The sequence below is a fragment of the Mastigoproctus giganteus genome, chromosome 6 (assembly GCF_048544385.1).
Source record: "Mastigoproctus giganteus isolate SK-2022 chromosome 6, ASM4854438v1, whole genome shotgun sequence".
In the NCBI taxonomy this organism is placed as follows: Eukaryota; Metazoa; Arthropoda; class Arachnida; order Uropygi; family Thelyphonidae; genus Mastigoproctus; species Mastigoproctus giganteus.
This window is the reverse complement of record NC_143580.1, coordinates 97,537,236-97,562,394: the sequence shown is the minus strand read 5'-3', so window position 1 is coordinate 97,562,394 and position 25,159 is coordinate 97,537,236.

Below are 25,159 nucleotides of genomic sequence, written 5' to 3'. Positions count from 1 at the left end.
TATGAGAGTATAAAATCCTACCTCAACAACAGATCCGTCCAAATTGTAACCAAATATCAAAGAGTCAAGATCTGTTACCCAGTGTTGCCCCCAGGGCTCTAGTCTGGGACCATTCCTGTGGTCAATTGTCCTGGACGAGTTACTGGGGATGGATCTCGGCGGGCTCTTACCCCTGGCCTTCGCTGATGACCTTGCTCTTGTAATACACTCTGACACAAGAGATAGACTGGAATTGAAAGCAAATCGAGCTCCCGGACGGCTACAGAATTGACCTCATTGCACCAACTATCTATCTCGGGTGAAAAAACGAAGTCCATCCTGTTGAAAGGGAAACTTCAAATCCGCAGACCTCCAGTCATGATGATAAACAACATTAGCATTAGCATTAGCATTAGCATTAGCATTAGTAGAGGCATTTGATGCAAGAAAGCAAGCTTATGCAGCATCAGCCAAAAAAAAAAAAAAAAAAAAAACCCACTTCCACTTCACCCCTCTATTTGTTCAAAATACCTGTCCAGCTGAACCTTAAACTTATTTAGGCTATCAATCTCCACTACAAGGGATGGAAGTCTGTTCCACCAACCAACCACCCGCTGGCTAAAGGCAAATTTCCGCACGTCTATCCTACATCTGTCTTTCCTCAATTTGAATTAATGCCCTCTCAGGTGATCATTCTGAGCAAGAGGAAGAATCCCATCAGCATTGAGCATGCTGAAACCATTCAAGGCTTTATACACCTCTATCAGATCACCCCGCTGGTGCCTAGTCCCCAGACACTGTATTTTGCAAAACGTAAGCCTTTCTTCGTAAGAGCACCCCTTTGTTCCATTCACCAATCTTGTTGCCCTTCTCTGTACTCGTTCCAGCAGCTCTACATCCTTCTTGAAATGAGGCCTCCAGACCTGTATACAGTACTCTAGGTGTGGCCTGACCATTGCCTTATACAAGGGAATAATCACCTCCTTATCCCTGCTGGAAAAATTCCTGTATATCATTGACAATACTCCATGAGCTACTCTTGCAGCCCGCCCGTCTGCACTGCTCAGAGAATTTCATATCTGCCTGCACAACCACCCCCAAGTCCCTTTCATTCTCTACCACTGTCAGTGTAGTACCACAGATTTGATACGTTGCTCTGGGGTTGCTGTTTCCCATATATAGTACTTTACATTTGTCAATGTTAAACTTCATTTGCCACCTCTCGGCCCATCTGCTCAACCTTTCCAGATCCTGTTGCAGCAGCATAGTGTCAGTAGTGTCCTTGACAACCATGCCAACCTTTGTATCGTCTGCAAACTTGGACATTAAGCTTGATATACCATCATCAATATCATTTATAAATACAGAAAACAATAATGGACCCAACACTGAGCCCTGAGCCCTGAGGGACTCCACTAATAACATTAGTCCACGATGAGCAGTGTCCATTAATTACCACTCTCTGTCTTTTCCCCCTCAACCACCCCTTTATCCATAGCAGCAATTTGCCTCTAATGTCACACTGCTCCAATTTGTGTAGCAGTCTTCCATGTGCAACAGTATCAAAAGCCTTTCTAAGATCCAAGTATATAATATCAAAGCTATTCCCTGCATCCAGTTCTTTTGTGACTGCATCATAGTATCCAATCAAATTGGTCAGGCAAGACTTCCCCTTAACAAAACCATGCTGTGTCCGAGGTATAACTGAAGTCTTGTCTAAATGATCCTGCAGTGCTTCTTTAACCAGTGCCTCCATTAATTTTCCTGGAACAGAAGTTAAGCTCACAGGTCTATAATTACTTGTGTCAGCCTTTGATCCTCCTTTGTGAATTGGGGTCACATTTGCACATTTCCAGTCTATGGGTACCTCCCCTGAGTCCAAGGAAGCTCTCATAATTATGGCTAAGGGTTTGCTTACTTCCTTTGCTGCCTCCTTTAATATAACTGGATAGATCCCATCCACCCCCCCGGGTGCCTTTCTTGTGTTTATCTTCAACACTTTCTCCTCCACTTTATTCCCAGTTATTTCAAGATTCTGTAGCTTACTGCTAGAGTTGAATACACCTCTGGCATTCCCCTCGCTGAATAACTCCTCATGTGTGAATGTCGATGCAAAATATTCATTTAGTTTGTTAGCTACCTGAGCAGGATCATCAACAGTTGACCCATCGATATCAAGTGGACCAATCTGATTCATCCCCTTCCTTATAGAGTTTACATAAGTAAAGAACTCTTTGCTGTTTTTCTTTGCATCCCTTGCCAAGGATTTCTCGTAATCTGCCTTCGCCTGCCTAACCTCCTTTGTAACTTGGTTGCATATCAACTTGTATCTATCATAGGCTTCTGTGTCATGTGTTAATTTGTAAGTATCCTATGCATGTTTCTTCTCTGCCATATGCCTCATTAGTTCATCTGACATCCATTTTGGCCTAAACCTTGAACAATATTTCTTAGTTGGTATGTAAAGCCTAGTAGCTTCCAAGATAAGTTCTTTGAATGCTTCCCATTTTGAATTTGCTGTTGGTAACATCATCAGTTGGTCCCACTGTATAGAATTTAAATACTGTCTCAGTCCATCGTAGTCGCCTTTACGGAAGCAATAACCCTTCCCTTTACCCCTAATGGTAGTTATCTCTTTGAGTAAATCCCACTTCAGCACACTGTGATTACTGCCACCTAGTGGTTGAATTATCTGCAGATTCTTAATGCATGAAGAATCACTGCTGATAATCAAATCAAGAGTATTACTCCCTCTAGTTGCCTCCCGAACATGCTGATGTAGAAAACAATCATCCAATAAATCCACAAAAGCCCTGCTAGTGTGTGAGTGACCAGCTCCCAAATTCCAGTCAATATCTGGGAAATTAAAATCTCCCATTATAAGACTCTCTGATTTACTGGCTCACTCTATTTCCCTGTACAGTTTCTTATTATACTCATCAGAGCCATTAGGCCTATAGCACACTCCTACTCTCAATTTTGATCTCCCAATGCTTATGTCACACCAAACTGACTCAACACTACACTGCACTGTCCAGCGATGTCGACTGGCCAACAGATACCAATCAGATTATATACTGAAGTTAAATACCTAGGCCTCCACATAGATGCAACCCTACCTTTCATCCTCAACTGAAGTACCTCGCCCTTAAAATATGAAAATATGCAGCCATGATCAGAAGAATAAGCCAGCTGACTGGGGTCTGAAGCACAAGGCCCTCTCTCTAATCAACAAGGCGGTATTCGTACCGATTGTCTGCTATGGGGCCTCCATATGGTGGTGCACTAGAGCAACACTTGAGCGGAACAGGCGTAAACTCGATTCAATTCAGCGATTTATGCTTCTGTCTGTTACCAGGGCGTGCCGCACAGTCAAGCACCCCTGCGCTCCAAGTCCTCGCAGGATTCTTGCTCCTCTACCTAAGAAGTTCTAAGAAAAGAGGCCTCTACCAGCGCTACAAGAAAGTTATTCCCACCCAACTGCTGGATCTGCATCTGGACCTCACAAATGACCATAAGCAAGAAAAAAGGCGTGTTGCCAGCCACCTGCAGCGTGTATGGCAGGAGTTCTGGAATATAACAAATAAAGGAGAAATAACTAAGAAGTTCTTCCCACAATCGCCCTTACCTATCCCAAGCCTCCTCCCTGGTATTCACCTGGACTGCAGGCATCCTTTCTGCTTACTGGCCACGACCCATTCCAGCAAAAGTTAACAGCGTTCGGTATCGAAAACAATCCTTATTGCCACTGTGGAGATGAGGAGTCGTGGGTCCACGTTATGTACGAGTGCCCCTCATATGATGATTGCCACCTACGACTCTACCGAGATACAATCCAACCCCTGCCAAAAAGAGTACATCCTCATAAACGATGAAACATGTTATGCAGCCTTCACACGATTTGCACAGGCACTTATTAACACCAGCCGGGTTTAACACACCCATGACAGGCCTGACCGGAACATTCCACCAGCATTGCAAATCTCAACAGGGGTAGAATAAATGCATTACCCACATCTTACTCTAATTCTTAGTGTGCAGGAAATTATTGCAACCAAAGCTATCATGCAAACCCCACTCTGGGGTAAGATTATGCTGGTACCCTGTTGTGGGTGCGGGATCTATGCTGCTGTCACTCTGCTGAGTGCGGGCTATCCCTTCAGAGCGCAAGGCCAATCGCGTTCATACGGGGGACACCTGCCCGTGTGACTTTAATTCCCTATACCCTCTTCCCCACTTCGCCTTAAATCACCGGTGGGCCTTTCACCTTGATCCATCTCTGTTCCTTACCCTACATTCTGACCCACTCTACTCTTACTCTAATTCCTAGTGTGCTCTCTTGAACAAAAAGTTTTTTTTTTACTTTGTCTCTGTCAGGAAGCTCAGGCGACCCTGGCTGAGACCAGCCAGTGTATAACGGGCAGCCTGGCTCATCTCCCAGTGGTGGTGGCGGGCAACGTAGGATCCCACTAGGGGCCCTGCGGCCAAGCAGCCAGAGACACAACAACAGAACAAAACACAGTACCTCATAAACCAGACATGTCACTTTTTTCTGGCCTTTGCAGTTGTTCTGAATTCCATCACAGAGTACATACGGCGCAGATTTGGGAAACCACAGGTGGCACCTGGCCCAAAATACTATGCCACTGTGTTTAGTACGTTTCTTCCATGTCCGTTAACTAAGACGGAGTAATATTGCGCAATCCTAAGTAAGAATACCAGGAATAATCTTTTAAAAGGAGCTTTTTTTTTGATATGCCATTTACTTGGAGTTTTAATTAACTCATATTCAGACATTTCTTGTTTGCAATGCTGTACAATCAATTTTCGCGATATTTATGACATTCGTATAAACCTGGAGGGAAGTACTAGTTTCATATCCTCTACACTGAAATGCAAAATAATCGATATAATCATAGAAACTTGTTGCCTAGAATTAAATTAAAAAAAAAAGTGCTTTCGGTTATCAACCAAGTTTTCTTATTTCCTTTTATATATGTGCTTCCGTCATAACAAAAAAAAATAAAAATATAAAATAAAAACTTTTTTTTTTTTGTTATGACGGAACAACTTTCCAGCATATTTCCACTCTTCTTTTCATCAACGGTCGCATTTTTCAGTACAATTTTTACATTTCTGAATGTGGAGAGAGCAAAACTTTTGGAAGATAAAAGTTGGATTCATTCTAAACATCTTCAGCTTAGTTGCGCATAAAGTTTAATATTATTTATAGACAAAAAATGACAAAAAGCAAAAAATGTTATGGTCTGTATTACAGACCATAAAGTATTATTACCTTTTGTGCTCATTGTTTATGTCAAGACATTATAAGTTTGTTTACACTAATTAGTCAAATATTCTTGCTTAGTTATTATGTCTATTCTACGGTTTTTTTTTTTTTTTTTTTTTTTCCTCCTAGCTAGTTTTCCTAGGTTTTCAACGCTAGGTTTTCGCCTTGCGGCCGGCTTTGCTGTGGTCCTCGGCTTGCAATTTTTGCTTGGCTTTTGACAAAGCTATGTATCTTCACAGTGAAACGAGGCGGAGATGAACTAACGTTCCAGGTGCCACCGAAACAATACATGCATACAAGCCGTGCTCACGTAATATTAGCCATACTCTTGTCCGTGGCTGAGTTAGTCGGTCTCAGGAGTAGATAGCAAAGTGTTTTTCATCCAGCAAAAAACAGGCAAATCGATCAGAGAACACACGCAATTTACAGACACAAATACAGGTTAATGTAAGAAATTACAAGTAACCTTAATATAATAATTAAAAAAAAAAAAAACCTCTTGTCTGTGCGCTAATAGTAGGACTACGTTCAACCGACTGAAGAACGTGTTATATTTCATCCATATTTTGTTCATTTGCACGTTCAGAGGAAATATGAGCGCTAGGAACTGTACCAGTCTCACACGGTTTTGTGTAAACACTCTTGAATCCTGTATTCTGCGGTTAGGAAACCGTCGACGGTATTGTCTACAAGCAGCAGTAGCACTTCCACCACAAAAAACATAGACAAACACGATATTGGCATATTCAGCATGTGTGAAGATGTGCGGCATTTTTAACAGCACTTCTACCGCCAAACAGCGTCAGGTTATACAGTAACTGCTTCTTGGTCTCGTCTGATTCAGGTAGCTGTGCACGCCAGTTTCAAACAGATGTATCTCCGTATCCATTGAGAATTGGACACATGTTTATATGAACTTTTTTACTCAGAATAATTGATACTCTAACCTCCCAAAACATTTACTATTCCTCCTGAATCACCCTGTTACGACACGAATTAGGCGCCGTTACAAGGTTTTTGCCTCTGGCGCCACGAACGATAGTGTTGGCCCTGGGTGGATTTATACACTTATCTTGGACAAGTCATTAGCTATAATAATGATAAATGGCTGGAAGTGAAGAGAAAAATAAATTTCGGAAGGAAAGTATTCAGGAAATATTGAAGAGCAATATACCAATTTGTCTGAAACGCAAAATAATGAACCAACGTATACTCCTCACCATGGCTAATGGTAGTAAAACTTGCGCCCTCACAAAAAGAATGGAATAGAAGTGGAAAACTACACAGCGAAGAATGGAAAAAATTGTATTAGGAATCAGACTGTTGGATAAGAAGAGAAACACATGAATTAGGCAGCAAACTCAGGTAAAGGATACATGCTTATCAAACTAAGATGGACTTGGGCAGAACTCATAGCTCGAAAACATGATGACAGATAGACTAAGGAAATAACAGAATGGTACCCAAGAGGAGCTAACAGAAAACCTGGACCACAACAAGGGAAATGGACAGCTGAAATTCAAGAGTTCGTGGGCAGTAAATGGATGGACATAGCACAAAACAAAAAGAACTGGAAAGTTGCTGGAGAGGCCTTCATCCTGCAAGGGCTGATGATGATTTGCCTTTACTCCAACAGGACGTTATCTGTTGTTTCGCGAAAGTGAATCATCCACACTTTGCTGCAAATGTCTTCTATTTCTATTTACATGGTCACAGTAGTTGAATATCCGAATGATTCCTACATTTCGGACAGCCAAAAAAAAAAAAAAAAAAAAAAAAAAATCAAATTTAAGCCAGTTTTAGAAATTTCCTCTTTATACAGTCGTTCTACACGGTACTAATGGCCGCTTCTTTTCTTTAGTGGCATGTCTAAAATTAATTGGGCTTTTGTTGTTTTATTTAAATTATAAATCACAATAATTTCTGTGTTTATAAACCGAAATGAAAACTTTGCTGGTTATTATCAAATGGAAGGTTCTCTTTGTGTCTGCAAAGATGTAGACGGATTTATGGATGAACTAAGGTTTGAACACAATCCTGAAGAATATTCATCATTCTTCTAAACCCAGTTTAAAAGCAGTTTTGCTACACAATGGTAATATCAAAACGTCGGTCCCAGTGGCTCATTCAATGGCTATGAAAGAAACCTATGATAGCATGTCATTGCAATTAAATGCCTTAAACTATAAGAAATATTGTTTGAAAATCTGTGGTGATTTAAAAATCTTTTTGTTGCTTGGACCAAAGGGTTGTTTTACTAAGTATCGTTGTTTCCTGTGTTTATGGGACAGTCGAGCAGTAGAACATCATTATATTGTGAAGGAATGGCCCATCAGAGAAAAATACGTTCCAGGGAAACGCAACATAAAATGAACGCCTTTAGTGAAACCTGAAATGGTGCTTCTCCAGCTTTTGTACATTAAGTTGGGTCTCATGAAAAATTTTGTCAGGGCTCTGGACAAAAACAGTGACGGTTTCGAGTTCTTAAAAGCCAGTTTCCAAAAATCAGTGCCACAAAGTTGAAGGAGGGTATATTAGTATGCCTACAAATTATATGGTGTAGGACTTCCTTTCTGTATAGGCATGTCAATTTTAGGCGCACACTCCTTCAGTGTACTATTAAAAATAAATAATTAGTTATTTATACACAATCTTCTACACCTACATTAATTTTATCTGGTAAATATAAGTTTACCTTTGGGCCTCTGACTACGTTAACAAAATTCCAGGCAATTTATTTATTTAGGTAGAAAATTTAGTGAGACAATTGACAATACACACGAAAAATTTAGCATGTTTAATTATAGAAACTGACTTAAATACATACAAAATTTATCACAAGAAAACTCTTCCATATTACAGATGTTCCTCACTGGGATAGACAATTACAACAAGTCCGTTCTATATCTTATTTCTAAATTGAATTAGTTCTTTTACGACATCCAACTTGTTTATCCAGCTACCTCCTAGGCTAGTCAAATTTATTGCAGTTAGGATTTCAGAATGCCTTTCTCCCTTTTTGGATTATTTCCTTGACCATGAATCAGTACTTACAATAACTTTAATTTCTCCGAGTTTTTGGACCAGCTCCTTGATCTTCCGGCACTTTCTTTAATAGCTTCCACATCAGATTCCTTGTTATTATCCAAGATTCTCCTCGACCAAACTCACTTTAATGTGGCATATTAATACTAAACGGCACACTTACTTTAAATCTATCTATTCTCTTGGAACTACTAGTTACATATCTGCAACTAACTACAACTCCCAACCACGACTTCTCTCGACTACTAACTTACTCGCTGCTTCCCAACTTCGAAAAACTCCGCTTCCCTACTACCGAACTAGTTCTTATATATCCGAACGTTACCTAAATTTGCCCTGAATTTCGACCTGATCTCCCCTCAGTAAGTCGAATGTCCACCGTACTTCTGAGAAATATGGTCTCGCCCTTAGATGTTTTCCTAATGACTATTCTTTATCCCATTACAACTGTTCGTTGCGTGTATAATTTTGTTCACTGAAATTTTCTAATTATACAGAATGTTCCCATGTTAATTTCCCCCATATATTTTATTATCTTAATTTTAATTTATTTATTTATATAGGATATTTATTTATAATAGATAGGATGCCGAATGTCGCTAAGATACACTTTCTACATTTACACCTGGATTTTTTTCCAGAAAGAGTTCTTTTTCTTCTTCTTCTTCTTCTTCTTAAAACTTGGGATCTGTCAGTGACGAGCAAGGAGAACGATTCCGCCAAGATATCCACACTATGGAGCAAAGGTATCAAGGGATCCAGCAATGACGGGTAACTATTGCTGATTTCTGACAAGGGAAGACCATTCTGCTCATAATAGGAAAAAATAACTGTAAGTAGTACGATTTCCTATTTTTACCTCTACTTTTGTGGGTTAATTGCTTACTTAAATCCAAATAGATATTTATTAAGTTTAAATATGTTATTTTTTATCCATTTGGAATATTTACTGATCGTCATACTGATCGATAGTTGTGGTGGCCAAAATCTCAACATACAGTTTGCACTTGCTCTTAATTACATTCTTCAGAACGTTGAAAAAAATGACCACAAGTGTTTTGTACTAGGACATAGTTTTTCAACATGTAATCAAGATTTTGGCATTATTGAAAGAGACAAGACGCTTCATCTACACGTCTTCCCTCCTGATGACTGGACATCCGTGATAAAAGCGGTAACGAAAAGGAAACCTGAGTTTGTTGTTCACCAAATGATTTTAGATGATATTTTTAGCACACAAACTTTGGAAAGTTCCATTATAAACGGAAAGGTTTCTACCGAGAAATACAAAGTTGAATGGTTGAAAATTAAATGTATTCAGCTGAGAAAAGATGAACAAAAAAATGCTTTATTACAAGTATAACTTGTATAACAAGTATGATTCAGGTTGTAATATTCAATGCAGTCGTCATGGGCCTGTTCGAGGTCGGCCTCCGGACGTGAATTTTCAAAAACCCTTAACCTTCTTTTTACAGATGGAAGGTCTATTACCAAAGGAAAGAAGAAAGATTTACTTCAAATTCTAAAATACATACCATATCGACACCATCAGTCACTCAAAACAGAAGAATTCGCTTATGAAGATACATCATTACCACCAGAGAAGGAAGATTGAAGCAAATTTCCCAAATATAAGGTGAGAGTGATTAAGGCGAAATTAAGGTGAAAATGATCCTATTTCAACTTACTTGTTAGTATGATATGCCTAATAAACATTTTTTTTTCTTAATTAACTGTTTTTTGTCAGCGCCAGAAGTGCCTATAGCTTTGTCGTTAAAATTTAATGTCTTTAAAACCTGCTTATTTTTTAATATTTGTACATGTAAAAAATGAGATTATGTATTACATGAATAAATTTTGAAATATTAAAAACGATAATTTATTAATTTTATAGATCCTTTAAAATTTATACTTAAATATCTAGAAACAAGGAAAATGTGGATTAGGCAAATATGGCCCTGGGCCACTCGTTTATGACCTAATTTACAAAATGCTTCTTTAATGTGCCGGGAAGATGTTTAAATTATGGTGAAAATGATCCGTACTAGAGGAGATAGTTCTCATCATTAAAAAAATATTTTTCTCGACAACTTCATTGCACATTTTTTGTTCATTTCTACCGCTTAAACTAATGGAAACAGTTGGAAAATCGATCTAATAATGTTCAAAGTCATTTTCAAGGTGGTGAATCAATGCTTATATTTCTAGGGCCAGTGTAAAAAAATACTAAATTAAGCAAGTTTCATTCAGATACTTGCATCGCTGCATTTTAAAAGAGGCAGTAGACAGACTATTGTTTCTAAGAGTGCATCCCGTATCTACATGTTTGTGGATTATTTGCGTTACTCCATATTTCGTAATTATCCGCAGTGTGAAATAAAAAAAAAGGCATCCGCTATGCTCTCGATTCGTTCAGGAGAAACACATGTAAAATTTTCAAATTCTGATTCTTTCTTCCCGATGTTCTAAACTTCAAATCGTTGGCCTGAACAGTTAAGTTTCCCATTGTAGTTTGCTGTAAGCGCGTCTAAGGGTACCTCTTAAAACAGAAAGTCGTTTGAAAAGAAGGCAATATGTTAATGAGGTTACATTATACTCAGGAAGAAAAGCTGACGTCTATAGAGATCAGAAAGTATTTTCTTCTCAAGTTAGTATCCTTGTTGTTTATTTTAATCGACGTAGTTTCAGGCTGTGAGAGGTGGATCAGCTGAATTAATTACCTTTTTTTGGGAGAGGGCTGTACTTGATTATAATCCTATAATGACGCAATTTCATTTCTGAGTGGGGAGAATTGAATACGCTTAAATATTGGAGTTAATAAGTCTGTGGAAGATAAAAAAAAATTGAGTTTTGAAATGCACAAAGAGTCTCGGTCTACTCAAAGTTAAATAAAGGATTACTGGAGCTTGTTTGGCCCGATTTGGGTGAGTCGGTTATTAAATATATTTCTTGATTGTTAAGTGATCTACTGAACCGATTTTATGATAGATTCAGTTGGAATTACTGTAATTTAGATAACTGCCTCTTGACATTTTACAACCGATGAACTTCATGTTACTTTAAGCTTAAATAAATACATGCATAATGGGAATTAATCTAATTTTAAAACAAAGTTTCCTTTCCATAACTTCATTTGAAGAAACTGACGACATTGTACGAAAGTTCAGTATCAGGACTGTTGGTTCTTCCTGTTTCCTTGCAGTTTTTTAACGTAGGTTTAATTTAAACAATAATGAACCATTAAGACGACATGCACTTTTCACCAGGACATTCAAATTTGTTTTTTACTTATTTTAATGTAATTTTAGTTCTTTCCAATCATTCAAAAAAATTAACCTTACGATTACAGAGATAATTTCACAAATAAGGTTTACTATCATATAAGATATGATAGTAAAAAGGCTTAGAGGGGAACAGGCATTCTGTGTGTTATCAGACACTCAGTCTAAAACACTGATGGATCCAATATCTTTCTATTTCAGAAGATTTAGGAGAAGTCCGGTTGGCCTGCCTTCCTAAAATCCGCTCATGCACATCTTGCGTCACCTAGGTGGCAACGAACGTGTAGAGTGGTTCTCTTCAAGACGCCTGGTAAACGTGAAGAGGAAAAGACCAAACCCTCCAGCACATGACACACAACATGACATACAACTCAGCACATGACATACAACATACCTGATATCCTTCCTGATGAGGTAGGTGAACTACTGCGCAGTACAACTGCAGGTGAACTACCGCGCACGCGCAGTAGTTCAACTGCAGTTGCTTCGATTTGTATAACGACTCGCTGGTCATAATGTTTTGGCTCATCGGTGTATACTTCAATGGTATAAGGATTGAGCTAAGGGCCTTTTTTTTTTTTTTAGCAGAGAAGGAGATATTTCATCAAAGCCAGCGGGCTCCCTTCTAATTTCAATTATTGTCCTGTTTCTAAAATCTCTTGATCATAGAGAGGAACGAGAAAAAAAAGAGTTTCTGATTGAATGTTTTGCAGATTCTCTCATTTCATTGTCTCTGGAGTCAGGTTCGTCTTGAAAGAGGTTATTTACACTTGACATAAAGTGGTTACAGAAGGGAAGGCTGTAGCTTTTTTCTGGTCATATGAATTGAGTACCTCATTCTCAATCACCTCTCTAACGTAGCTCCTTAATTTCAGTTTCCTTCCAAGTAATAGTTTTTTTCAAACTGTACAATTTTTTTTGCTTGTCATAATTCCTGTAAGTTGGGAACTATCGCATTTTCTTTTCTCTGACCGAATGCAGGCTGTGGCTTTGTTTCTGTACATTGTGCATTTATTTTTATTTAAAAATGAAATGCACACGGCATAATCCTTATGGGTTTTGGTAATTAACTATATAATATCGGTGTAGATACATCACAGTTAACCCATAAATTTGAACTACGTATATAGTGTAAAGGGCATCGTTTTAATTGTGTCTCATATTGTGGTTGCCTTCATAACGAGATAGCTGGTATTGCACTACTTCAAATAAATAACGCTTCTTTAGTAGAGAAGATTACTGTTATTTATTTTCAGAGCTAGTGGGCTTCATCATCAGTGTAATACATTATTACAAACACCATTTGGCATCTCTCATATTGTGGATATAACTTCGCAACTGTGATGGCATGTTGCATTACCAGGGTACCTGCCCGCCCACTTATGATGAAGCCCACTAGCTTCGAAACGATCGTCTGGATGGGTGTATCCTCTGAAAATAAATAACAGTAGTCTTCTCTACTAGAGAAGCGTTATTTATTTGAAGTAATGCAATACCAGTTATCTCGTTGTGAAGGTAACCACAATATGAGATGCAATAAAAACGATGCCCTTTACACTACATACGTAGTTCAAATTTATGGGTTAACTATGGTGTATCTACACCGATATTATATAATTTATTTTTATCTGCCTCGATTTGTGTTGCTCTTGCATGGCTGTCCCTTTTCTTTAACATGTTTCGAATCTTGGTTGAGATGAAATGGCATATTTTCGCTCTTGGCCTGGTGGTCTTTTTATTCCCTTGGATCCTAATATATGACATGTATTTTTCATAACTATTTAGGATATGCTTAAAGAAGCAGTTAGTCGCAATTTCAAGATCACTTGCAGCAAGCACTCCATCCCGCGTAGACTGCTGGAGGGTGTAACAAAGCTTATTGAGAGAGTCTGGAGTGGCAGATTTAAAAGTGTGCATGATCTCTGCTTCATTTATTTCATTTCCAATTACCATTAAGATGGGACTTCTTCTTGTTCAAGTTCTCTTCCCACAGGCAGGTTCAAAGCTCCATCGACGCCATTTTTCTCTATCTCGCTTTCCTTTTAATTCCCTCATAATTTCCTCTTCCTATCCAATCCATCATTCCAATTCTTCTCCAAACAACTCTCTTCCCACACGTCTTCCCCTCTATCACTTTCCTCACCATGCTTTCTCTTCTCAAAACATATTCTATAAAGTTCTTTTGTCTTCTTCTTAGTTCTTTTACTAACATTCTCTCTCTTCTCCTACTTTCTTCAAAACTTCCTCATTACTCACTCTGTCCACCCATTTCACTCTTTCAAGTCTCCTCCACACCCACATCTCGAAAGCTTCTAGCCGTCTGATCTACTCTCTTCCCAGTGTCCATGTCTCTGAGCCATCAAGTACAACAGTACATATTAATGTTTTCACCATTTGCTTTCTTAATTCCTTCTTGAAACTTCCTCTCAGTATTTCTTTTCTATTACTAAATGCCTCTTTGCCCATTGCAATTCTTGTTTTATTTCCTCCAGCCTCCTCCCATTTTCTGTCATTATGCTTCCCAAGTATTTGTATCTGTCCACCTGTTCCAATCTTATTTCATCTAATGTTACATTGATTCTTCTTCCTGGCCACGTTGAAATTAATATTATCTTGTTTTTCTTGCTGTTAATCTTCATATTGTACTCCTTTACTTTGTTGTTCAAGATATCCAAGGATCTCTGTAATTCCTCCTTATTATTAGCAATCAAAACCTGGTCGTCTGCAAATCTTATTTTCTTTACCTTCTCCCCTTCTACTTTTACACTTCGTTTCTGCTTTTCTTTGTACTCTTTCATCAATAAGTTGAAGTGAACGTTATAAAATGTAATGGGAAGATCGGCAATTAAACCAATGAAGCATAACAGTATTTCTACTCTATCCTGGATTATCATGCTTCATTGCTTTATCTACTTTGGTAATAACAAAATACTTATGCAGTTCTATTAATTGCATTCAGATGTTGGCAAAGTTGTAGAATTTGAAGGATCTATTGCTCCTTTACAATAGATTTGGACCACAGTTTGGAGTATCTATTAACCAGATAATCGAAAACAGTATTAATCCACATTTTGGTATGCTTCAATAGAGTTATTATGTTTTTAAGCTGAGCGCATGCAGTAGTCTAAAAGGTGTCGATAGAGCTGTTTTTTGAAAGATGTCTTTAGGGATAAGTCTGAATATAAACCATATGAAAGAATGTCTTTAAGATCAGAATGGGTATTGTTACACTTTCTGATCTTAAAGTAATAATATGACCAAAATTGTTATTTATGTATGGTAAGTAATTGTAATGTTTGCAAATACAGTTAACTATGTCATAGGTGTCCTCGCATAAATTTTAAGCAATAGCTTTGTAGTTGCATGCTATAAGACCAAATGATTAGAGTATTTGTATCTAACAAAAATATAAATGCCTCAGTTGGTAATAGGTAGCAGATTAATATATTTATATATTAATGCATATCAATATATTTATTGATATCGATATTATCGATAAATTTATATTGGAATTTTAATATTAAGAAAAAACGTTGACCATTAAGACTGAGTTTGAGCCTAAATTTATAAATTTCATTAATGAGGTAAAGAAGCTGAGTAAAGGTAAAGTTATAGGTGGAACTGTATCTGGATAAGGTTTTCAGAATGTTGTGTTTAGTACCGAAAAGTATTTATGAATTGAGTGAAGGTCTACATCAACATTGTCCCAATCTTTAAGAACTGTGGAAAAACTACTTAGCTTATATAGGTGTTTATTATTAATTTTACAGGTTTGGTTACAGTTATAATATGATTTGTGATGTGTGGTTTGACTAACAATTTAACTAATTTAAATGTGTGATATATATACACACGTCTTTCATCTGATTAGAAATAAAATTGTGATTTGTGAAGACAAAGCAGTTTCAATATATACTAAAGATTAATGGTAGAAGAAAAGGAATTAATTATGGACAAAGGAAATTGATAATGAGAATGGACCTAAAAACAATACTAGTATAATAAATAAATAAAGTTGTAAAGGTAAGATAAATAAGTATATAAGGGTTGCGGAGATAAGAGATGTTGTGAAGATAAGAGAAGTTAAGTAAAAGTGAGAAATAAGAAAGAAAAAAAGGAAAAGCAGGGAAGAAAGAAAATATATATATATAAAGAAATAAGTCGATATTATATTACACAAAATTTATACATAATTACATTGTCATATATCACACAATTCTGGTGTCGTTATGAAGTGTCAGCCACCAGAATTTCACGACAAGACGACAATATAGTGTCCTCTGTTTCTAACATAAAGCACATGCCATGGCAATATATAATTATATCAAAATATAGTATTGGGGAAAAAAACGAAATAAAGTATAATTAAATCTTAATTAAATCTAATTACTTTAATCTTTAATATTATTATTATTATTATTAGCCATATGGTGCAACGAAGCCTGAGGCTTTTGCTGCACCAGCCAAAAACAAATTTTTGAGTTACCGTGTGTGTGTGTGTGTGTGTGTGTGTGTGTGTGTGTGAGAGAGAGAGAGAGAGAGAGAGAGAGAGAGAGAGAGAGAGAGAGAGAGAGAGAGAGAGAGAGACAGAAGTAGAAGAAGTAGAAGGGAATCACCAAGAAAAAGAAGAATGATGATATCCAGAGCTCAGGGCCCTGGGTGTGCCAAGCCCATACTCACCAGATGTGAGCCCCTGGGGTTATCATGTAGGACTCAGTTGCACTTATCAGTGTGACTTTGTAGCCGTTACTGATGGATTGAAAGGATACCCAATTTGGAAATTATTGTGGACTAGTTTTATCCATTGGTGCTTGTGAGCCACCGAACCATATAAAACCTATGAATTTGTAAATGTGTCATGTAGAAGCATTGGTCAGATGCAAACTTGTTTTCCATTCACCAAAAAAACAATTTTTTAAAATTCCAAACTAAAGCATATGTAAAATGCCTGAAGTACCACAGGAAACTCCATCAATTCAACTTATTTCTGCCCTCACATTTGATCTTTTTTAAAATTTTAGTATACTCCAGCGGTTCCCAAACTGCGCTGCGCGGCGCCCTAGGGCTCCGCATCGAACTCACAGGGACGCCGCGGGATATTTTAAATTTTCGATGGAAACACAGGGATACTCGACTTCTGTCGGACACCGCGCGAACTACTAGCTCAAGGCAGTTCATAGTTTCAACATTATCACAGATTCAACGTTACTTATTAAGTTGTTTGGACCTAACTACTTAATAAACGGAACTGTTAGGTATGTCGTTTGGCCTAGGGGTGCCATGAAAAAATTACTGAGACACTAAGGGCGCCATGAACTCAGAAAGTTTGAGAACCTCTGGTATACTCTCAACAATGGCTTTGTTCGTTTTATGTTCTTTGTTCATTTTCGTTTCAGCTTTAGTTTCATTGGTCATATAATTATTTTCAGGTCCTCTGTCGTGTAACCCTTAAATTACATGTCAGCTGTCTATACAGGGTGGTCATAAAGTTTTGCGTCAGTTTTAAATTTTAATAACTAAAGTTTAAGAAATGATAGAGCCATTTAGTAAAAAATATATATGAAAGTTCGTCTTAAAGTTTATTGTATAATAATTTCATCCAGTAAATCTGACTTTTCTTTCGTTGTATTTATATTTTATGGTTTAACAATTTCTCTTTTATTTGCAGATATTGAATGACCCCAAATGGCGACAATTGAAGAAAAAGTTAACTGCGTGTTTTGTCTTGCGAGATTCAATCAAAGCTGTGAGAAGAAAGTTCAATACTCATTATAAAAATATATTGACTTATTGACTTTTTATGGGGTGCAACCGCATAAAAAGTCAATAAGTAGGTGGATGAAAATAAACTGGATCAGTTAATGTCAAACCACGATCTGGGAGACCCCGAATCAGTTAACAATGATGGCAGCCATGTTGAAGTGTGTTAATTAAAAACTGCATTAAGAATAAAACAAGGTGACTTGAACTTTCATATAATTTTTACTAAATAGTTCCATTATTTGTATATCTTTATTTATTAAAATTTAAAACCGGTGCAAGACTTTATGATATGACCATCCTGTATATCCTCCCTTCTAACTTTAATTATGTATATATATATGTTAGAAATAAAGTGATGCATTCGAGAAGGCCAAGTGTCTTATCAGCCTCTGTATGAATAGAAACAAAGTGTTACGGACTCGCCAAAACTAAATAAAAAAAAAAAAAAAACCCCTCTATTAAGTATATTACTCATATTCGCGAAGCAATTCGAGGCTGTGTGCATATAACGATATTTTTCCACGAACTGCACTTTTAATTCTGTAATTTTCTCTTGGTCAGAAACCTTCAGAATAGTAGCCATGCTTTGAAGTGATAAGGCTTAATTGCTTCTTCAAACGTTTCGATTGAAAATTTTAGTAGAAAGCAACGTTGACCAACGAAAACGCACACTTTGAGAGGTGCTTATTTCAATTAACTAGAACTGCAATTCATATCCAACTGGTTTCGTCTTAGTAATAACTCCAAGTCACTTTTATTGGCAAATTTTTGTTTTTGTTTTCAAAGATTTCTGTGATCATATTTCTGCTATAGATATTCTTATAAAGTGTGACTAGTATTTCCTAACAGTATGCTTCTGTTGTGTTGTTATGAACGAGTTTTATTCCTCTTTAAAATGGGAAGCTTCCTTAATAAATCAGAACTTATTCAATTTATTTGGAACTTATCCAAGATAACTTCTTCAAAAAGAGAAACATTGTTAAGAGTTAAGAGTTATTATGAAGTTGTTTTCTAAGTCACTTTTCATTTGAAACTTTGCATTTTAGCTTACCATTCATATCTCGTACATAATTGAATTCTATACAGTATTCTGAAGACAGGGCGGTAAGAAGTTAGACTTTGGGGTGGACAAAGATTTGCCATTTTCTCTTTCTGTGCCTGTTTCCATTCACGGTTCCTAATGTTTCATTTTCGAGTAAATTCAGGAATGTGTTTAAAAAGTCCTGTAATGACCAAGTGAAGTGAAGGGTGACGTCATCCCGATGCAGCTGGCCGGCTAATTACCTGTCATTGACCACGTTTCTCTAGGAATGTAATTAATGGAGGGTGACGTGTTGTTGGCATCTTAACGAGAATGCGTAATCACTTCTTAAGTGGACTTCCTTTGGTGCTTTCTACTTACAACGCTTTAACGAACCACTCGAAATAGAAGTTTGTTAGACAGTTGGTGTCTTCCAGTTTAATTTAAGGATACTCTCGAAAACAGTAAGTAATGGTTTACCTATTCGCGCACACACTTCGCCTTCCTTTTTGTTATAGTGGTTCTTAGGTTGGTTAATCCCCCACTTGAGTGCAGTCAGTTAATTACGTCTAACAAGTTTTTCGTGATTTGCACTGTCCCTGTACTCAGCTATTTTTCTATAATTTGTATGAACAGGAGTGAGTACATCAGGCAGCCATAATCGATAAATGATACGTCATACCTTCGTTTCAATGTTGGTATAGATCTCACACATTGGTATATAGGTATAGGTATAGGTATGTTGAGGGTTTGACGGCTCCGGGGAATTCTCCCATCTCCGCGTATGTTCTATGTATCGAGTGACAGTACCCTGTCTATGCCAGAGGTTTAAAAATAATGTATGGGTCATGTGGTATGTGGTTTGTTGTGCCCATTGTTCATCCGGCCTGTTGGCCACCGGGTCCCCAGTGGGACCCGGCGTTACCATACCTAGCGACGGGGACGCCGGCCGGGTGTACCAAGAGACTAATTATACTCTGGCAGGTCCTGCCACTTACTTTCCTGGGATTTCTGTGACTAGGACCTAAAATAAAGGTTGGAGTTATCGCTGTTGATTTAGGTAAAATTGCATTTAGAAAGCGCTGCGTGGGGTTTTACGCTGAAAGAACTATTTCTAGAGAGCCTAAAAGGTCGGGCAAAATTTGATGTGATTTAAATTTGGACATGTGGGGCAGTCGCTGTACAAGAGAAAGTAATGGGAGGGAGGGTGTAGACGGGGGATGAAATAGGAAGAAGAGGGGGTCGAATAGGAAGGTGATCCCCCATTTTAAGCGGGGCATGCCCATGCCCCACGACATGGGGAGGCGAGGAAAAAAAAAATATGGGGAGGAGAGGAGAAGAACAAATAACCCCTCCCCCCTCCCTGAAAAAAAAAAAAAAAACCGCACAAGGGAGTGCAGTTTTGGGTCGATAGTAGGCCAACCAAATCATCCTAAAGTCTTGACTTTCTGTTGTAAGCTGAGTTTTTTTTTTTTTTTTTTTTTTTTTACTTGTTTGACCTCCTGCATTCTTTCTAGTCGGGTTGCCTTTGGTATATTTCTATCATTGTTTTCCTTCTAGAAAATAGATCCTGGGCATATTGACGAGTGCCTTGTAGTCCTCCTGAGTGTCTAACAGTCTGGGTTCTTGGTTGTCTGGGATATATTGGATTGCTGTTATTAGGCGTAGTCGTAGGTCATCATACAAATCGCACTCAAACATTAAGTGTCTCCAGGACTCTGGGTTGCCACAGGGACAGTCCGCGTTATTTATGATGCCAAGTTGGTGAAGTTTAGCTTTAAACGTGCCGTGCCCTGTAAAGAGGAAGGTGGTATTTCGACCAAGGTGAAACCACGCTGGCGCCTTAGGGTACAGCTTGGTGACAGTGGGGAGGAATCTTCTGGTCACTGCACCTTTTTCTGTGTTGCTCCATCTCCTCTGCCAAATCTGGACGAGGTGGTCGGTGATTCTTCTCTTCTCACAGTTGCGGTCATTAGTGATGTCAGTGGTGAGGTCATACATTGTAGCCGATATGTTTCTGGCAATATGGTAGAGCAGACCACAGCGGATAGCTTCGAGATCCAGGGGCAGAACTCCTACCAGGACTTGGAGGGCAGCCGTGCTAGTCGTTCTAGTTGCTCTCGACATAGTAAGGAGGATAGTCCTCTGAATGGTTTCGAGGATCCGTTTATTCACTTCTAGTGCCGCCCTCGCGTACCAGACAGGGGAGCCATATGTGATGGCAGGGATGAAGAGAGCTTTGTAGTACAGAGACAGGGTAGTACGTCTGAGTCCCCAGTCCCTGCTAGTGACTCTAGCGATGAGGGCTGCGTATCTTCTTATCTTCTGTTTAATATATTCTAGGTGTGGCTTGAAATTTAATTTTCTGTTCAGGATTATTCCTAGGTATTTAATCTGTTCGCACAGCTTAACTGTTTTGTTCTCAATCTTAATTTGTGGTGGTCTCCTTAAGTCTAGCATACCTTTTAGCAGCACCGATTTTGTCTTGTCGGGTGCTAGTTTGAGCAAGTGTAGCTTCGTCTAATCTAGCAGCTTTTGCAGGGCATAATTTGCCTGCATTTCCAAGGAGGATCTGCTGTCAGCCTCGATGGTCAAGACCAAGTCATCTGCATAGGCCTGGGCCTCCACACCGCCCAGATCCATGGCGAGGAATTCGTCTAAGACAAAGTTCCCCTTTCTTCCCACACATTGGTGTGGGAAGAAAGGGGAATCGAAGCGGAAGTGCCTTTCCCTGTTCTTTGGAGTTTAGATATTACTTTTTGCTTTACATTATATTAAGCCAGATACTTGGGACTAATTCATTGTCCATTGTTTAATGAAAATCGAATTTGTACTGTATTATATCAGGCCATCGAACAGACAGATACTAGCTTTAATAACGAAATTCCATCACCGTATCTACACAGCCCAAACGTCGGCATTTTAATTTTGGGCTTCTTCCTACACTTGTGATTACAAACCAGCATGCCGGATGCTAACTTCGTTGAGCCAATTGGTTTAAGCCAGATACTTGGGACTAATTCATTGTCCATTGTTTAATGAAAATCGAATTTTTACTGTACACCTCGCACATTGTAGTTTTGGACGACTAGACATATAAATTTTTTTTTTTTTTGTGAAGGAGGGGGGGTTAAATTTTCTTGGCCTATACTTAGGTCATGTTGCACCACTTCCTGTCATGTTATCTGTGATATTTTTATTATTAATATCATTTTATTTCCACATCAGTGAGCTCCCCTGGAACAGCCTGGCTCGGCTAGAAGGGTGTACATGATGCAAATTACAGTTGATTACATTCATTGGAATTGCAAGAGATCAAAACAGATTGAAAATACACAACAAAATAAAAATCAATACATAAAATAATAAACAATAAAATAAATAAATAATAAACAATAAAAAACTCAATGGGGAATAAAGGAAAACCTTTGCAGGGAATCTTCACATAGTGCTTATTGTTAGAGTTTATAGAGTTCTTTCATAGTGTCCTGTTTGTTTGTTTGTTTGTTTTTAGGAGCATTAGCAACTAAGGCCATATTGCTCCGGGAATATGTGGTGGTCATTCCCTGAGCTTTCCGCATCCTCTGTATTTGGTGGTGGCGGGCTCGAACCCCGGTCTAATCAAGAAGCGTGTGCTACGCATTGCTGCTCCTTCACACCTGGCTACGGAGGCGCCCCTCAGTGTCCTGTCTATAGCGCTTCGAGCTACAGAACGAAGAGGCATCAGTTCCCAGGGAGTTATACATTCCGAACGTATTTGCCGAGAACACTGACCTAAGGTATTGCACATTTTGTGCATAAGGTGTTGAGCTGCACCGGGCTCATTGTGAGGTCCGAGGGTTTGCAGAAACATCCCAGATGTCAGGCGAATCCATTTGGCCGGATAGCAGTTATGCCAAGGTGTGTAGATTCCTCTCCTTGACTATGGTTTCCCAGGGTATCATGCCCAGGTTTGCATATAGCACGCTCCTAGAGATGGTGAAAAGGTAGCCCATCTCCCTGTTTAACCATCACAGGAGCCAATATTCAACCCCCAGAAATCTCTTTATTTGAGAAGAGGATGCTCCTGACCAGAGTTCCGAAGCGTAGAGCGATACGGGTATTAAATTTCTTCGGACGAATAATTCCAAAAGGAACTCTCGAGGCCTAATACCCACCAGTTCCTGCCGGATTTCCCAGTACGCCGCAATCGTTTTTAGCCTGGTCGTCTTGAGGTGGTCTTTGAAAGTAAACCCATCATCCCACTTCAACCCCAAATCCGTGTGGGAGTGAACCTTTTTAATGGCGGTCCCATTTATTGTGAGCATAATTTCATTAATAGTCGTCCTTTTTTGTGAAACTCATCTGAGCTGCTTTCTGAGGATTCAGTTTAAGTCCTAGATAATCCTGGAGTTCAAATAGTACTATCTGATTTCCATAGGCGGCTGCCTCAGATTTTGTTGGATCATCGGATGTGACCAGCATCTTAAGATCATCAGCGTATGAAATTAAGTTTGGGTGCTTCGCAAGAAAGGGCTCTGGTGCTGCGGCAAAAAACCATGATGAAAGAACTCCGAAGCCGACCTCTGTCGGCATCCCACAAGGGATGCCGGCAGAAGTCGTGGTGGTCCTCTCCAATCTATGATCATATTTAATAAAGATTTGCCTGTTAATGAGGAGCTGATGGAGGATAGCAAGAAGATTACCTTAGAGTTTGAAATAATGCTTCAAAATTTTAACTAGCTCTGTTGTGCTGAGTGTGTCAAAAGCTACTTGTATGTCTAGGAATAAGATTTCAAGTTGTTTCTTAGAGTTAAGGGCTGTTTGGATTGCCCAGCTGGTCATTAATAGATTTGAAAGCGTTGACCTCCTAGGAATCACAGTAGGAAGATGCTGTGGACACCCATTGAAGTAGTGGTCGACTAAGGCGGACTGTATCGTTTTTTCAAACACTTTTAGTAGTCCACAGGAAATAGAGATTGCTCCGCAATCTCTGGGATCTTTTGGTTTATTAGTTTTTGGAACTGGTAAAGCATGGTAGACATTCCATACTGTCGGTGTGAAACCAATCTCAAGGATACTGTTGAAGAGGTGATGTAACAGATCAATCACATAGAAACTTCATATTTTGAGAATAAAGAGGGGAAATCCGTCGGGACCAACTGTACATTTATTGGAGTCTGTTTATTGCGCAAGCTCGGTCCTGGCCTTATCTGTGATGGTCAGGGAGGAGCGGATGCTTTTCCTAGTCAGGGTGGAAGGTTGACTGTGTCCACAGTTTTATCGTTTCTTCATCCATTTCCACCTGATCGTGTATAGGTCCAGGTGTGTGTGTTCATGTGCTGAGTTGAATGTTGTTCAGGCTGAAAAACTTGGAAGCTGCTTTTCAGAGCGGCTAACTACAGCCCCGACCCCTCGTGGGTAGCACAGTTAGTAGGATCGCCATCCTCCTCACACTGGGTGGAAAAAACCTGAGCCTGACCGACATTGATGATGTGAGGAATCTTTACCGGCCTTTTTCATGACGTAGCTGAATTATTCGATCTCAGGTGAGGGAATTTCCGAATTCCCGAATTTCTCCCGGAAATTCGAGTTTTCGGCCAGCATACAAAAAATCGACCTCAAAACACAATTCACAGACAATATACAAGGAGCAATATAGTTTTAGTCGTTAATGCTCCAAAAACACTTATAACAATGACAAGTACAGCGCGATTGAACTGGCCTTTAAGAATTCCTCTCCCCCTCTTCTAAACCAAACCTTTTCAAATGAGTGACAAGTAGGGAACTCACTATCCTCTCACGGATGATGCAAATCATAATGTATCTTCTTCCCAAACGCACTCAAAACGCTAGCATTTTAAATCTGTCTGGCGAGTCCCATGATTCCAAACATGGCGATCACTGGTCATATGCAAAAATCGTGTATCATTTGCAACAATTAAGCAGATTTCTGGAATAAATTAATCAATTGAAATTCAGCAGACTACTAGAGTGTACTCCTTGTCATGCATCTTTGTGGACTACTTTCATCGTAAATTGCGAGAGTAATATTTTTAAACTTTGGAAATGTGACTTGTGTGCAGAGTAGCCTAATGAGACTGTAACGATACAGGTTTTAATGCATGCTCACTATATCAGTGCATGATTTATCCTTGAAAGACAGCGAACAGGGTTGGTGAAGTTGAAACACAGACTGCAATTCCAAGCAATTCCATTATAACGTATACAGAGAAATTGTATTTATTTACAGAATTATGAGCTTCGTCTCTTCAAGAAAGAGACGAAGCTCATATATCTGTGAATAAACTTAATGAATTCGTCGATTTGATAAGTCACAGAGGATTACGATGTGAATAGCAGATAATTCTAAAAATAGCACTCATTTCTCTGAATCACAAAAAAAAAATATATATATATATATATATACTGTATATATATAACTTAAGAATGAAAATAGAAACAACAATACACTGGTGCATAGTGAGGGTCCGACGACACGGCGCATTATCGTCTTGAAAGATCCCGTTTCTCTCAGGGAAAAAATGCAGCATGGGGGTAGGGTGCACATAATCTCCTAAGAGCTGCCAAAATACCTAGGGCAGAAGCCCCAAAGAAAAAAGGGTCTTCAGTTTTGATCTTTGTTTGTTTGTTATTTGTTTTTTAGGAACATTAGCAACTAAGGCCATATTGCTCCGGGAATATGCGGTGGTGATTCCCTTGACCTTTCCCCATCCTCTGTATTTGTTGGTGACGGGCTCGAACGGTCTAATCAAGAAGCGTGTGCTCCTTCCCACCTGG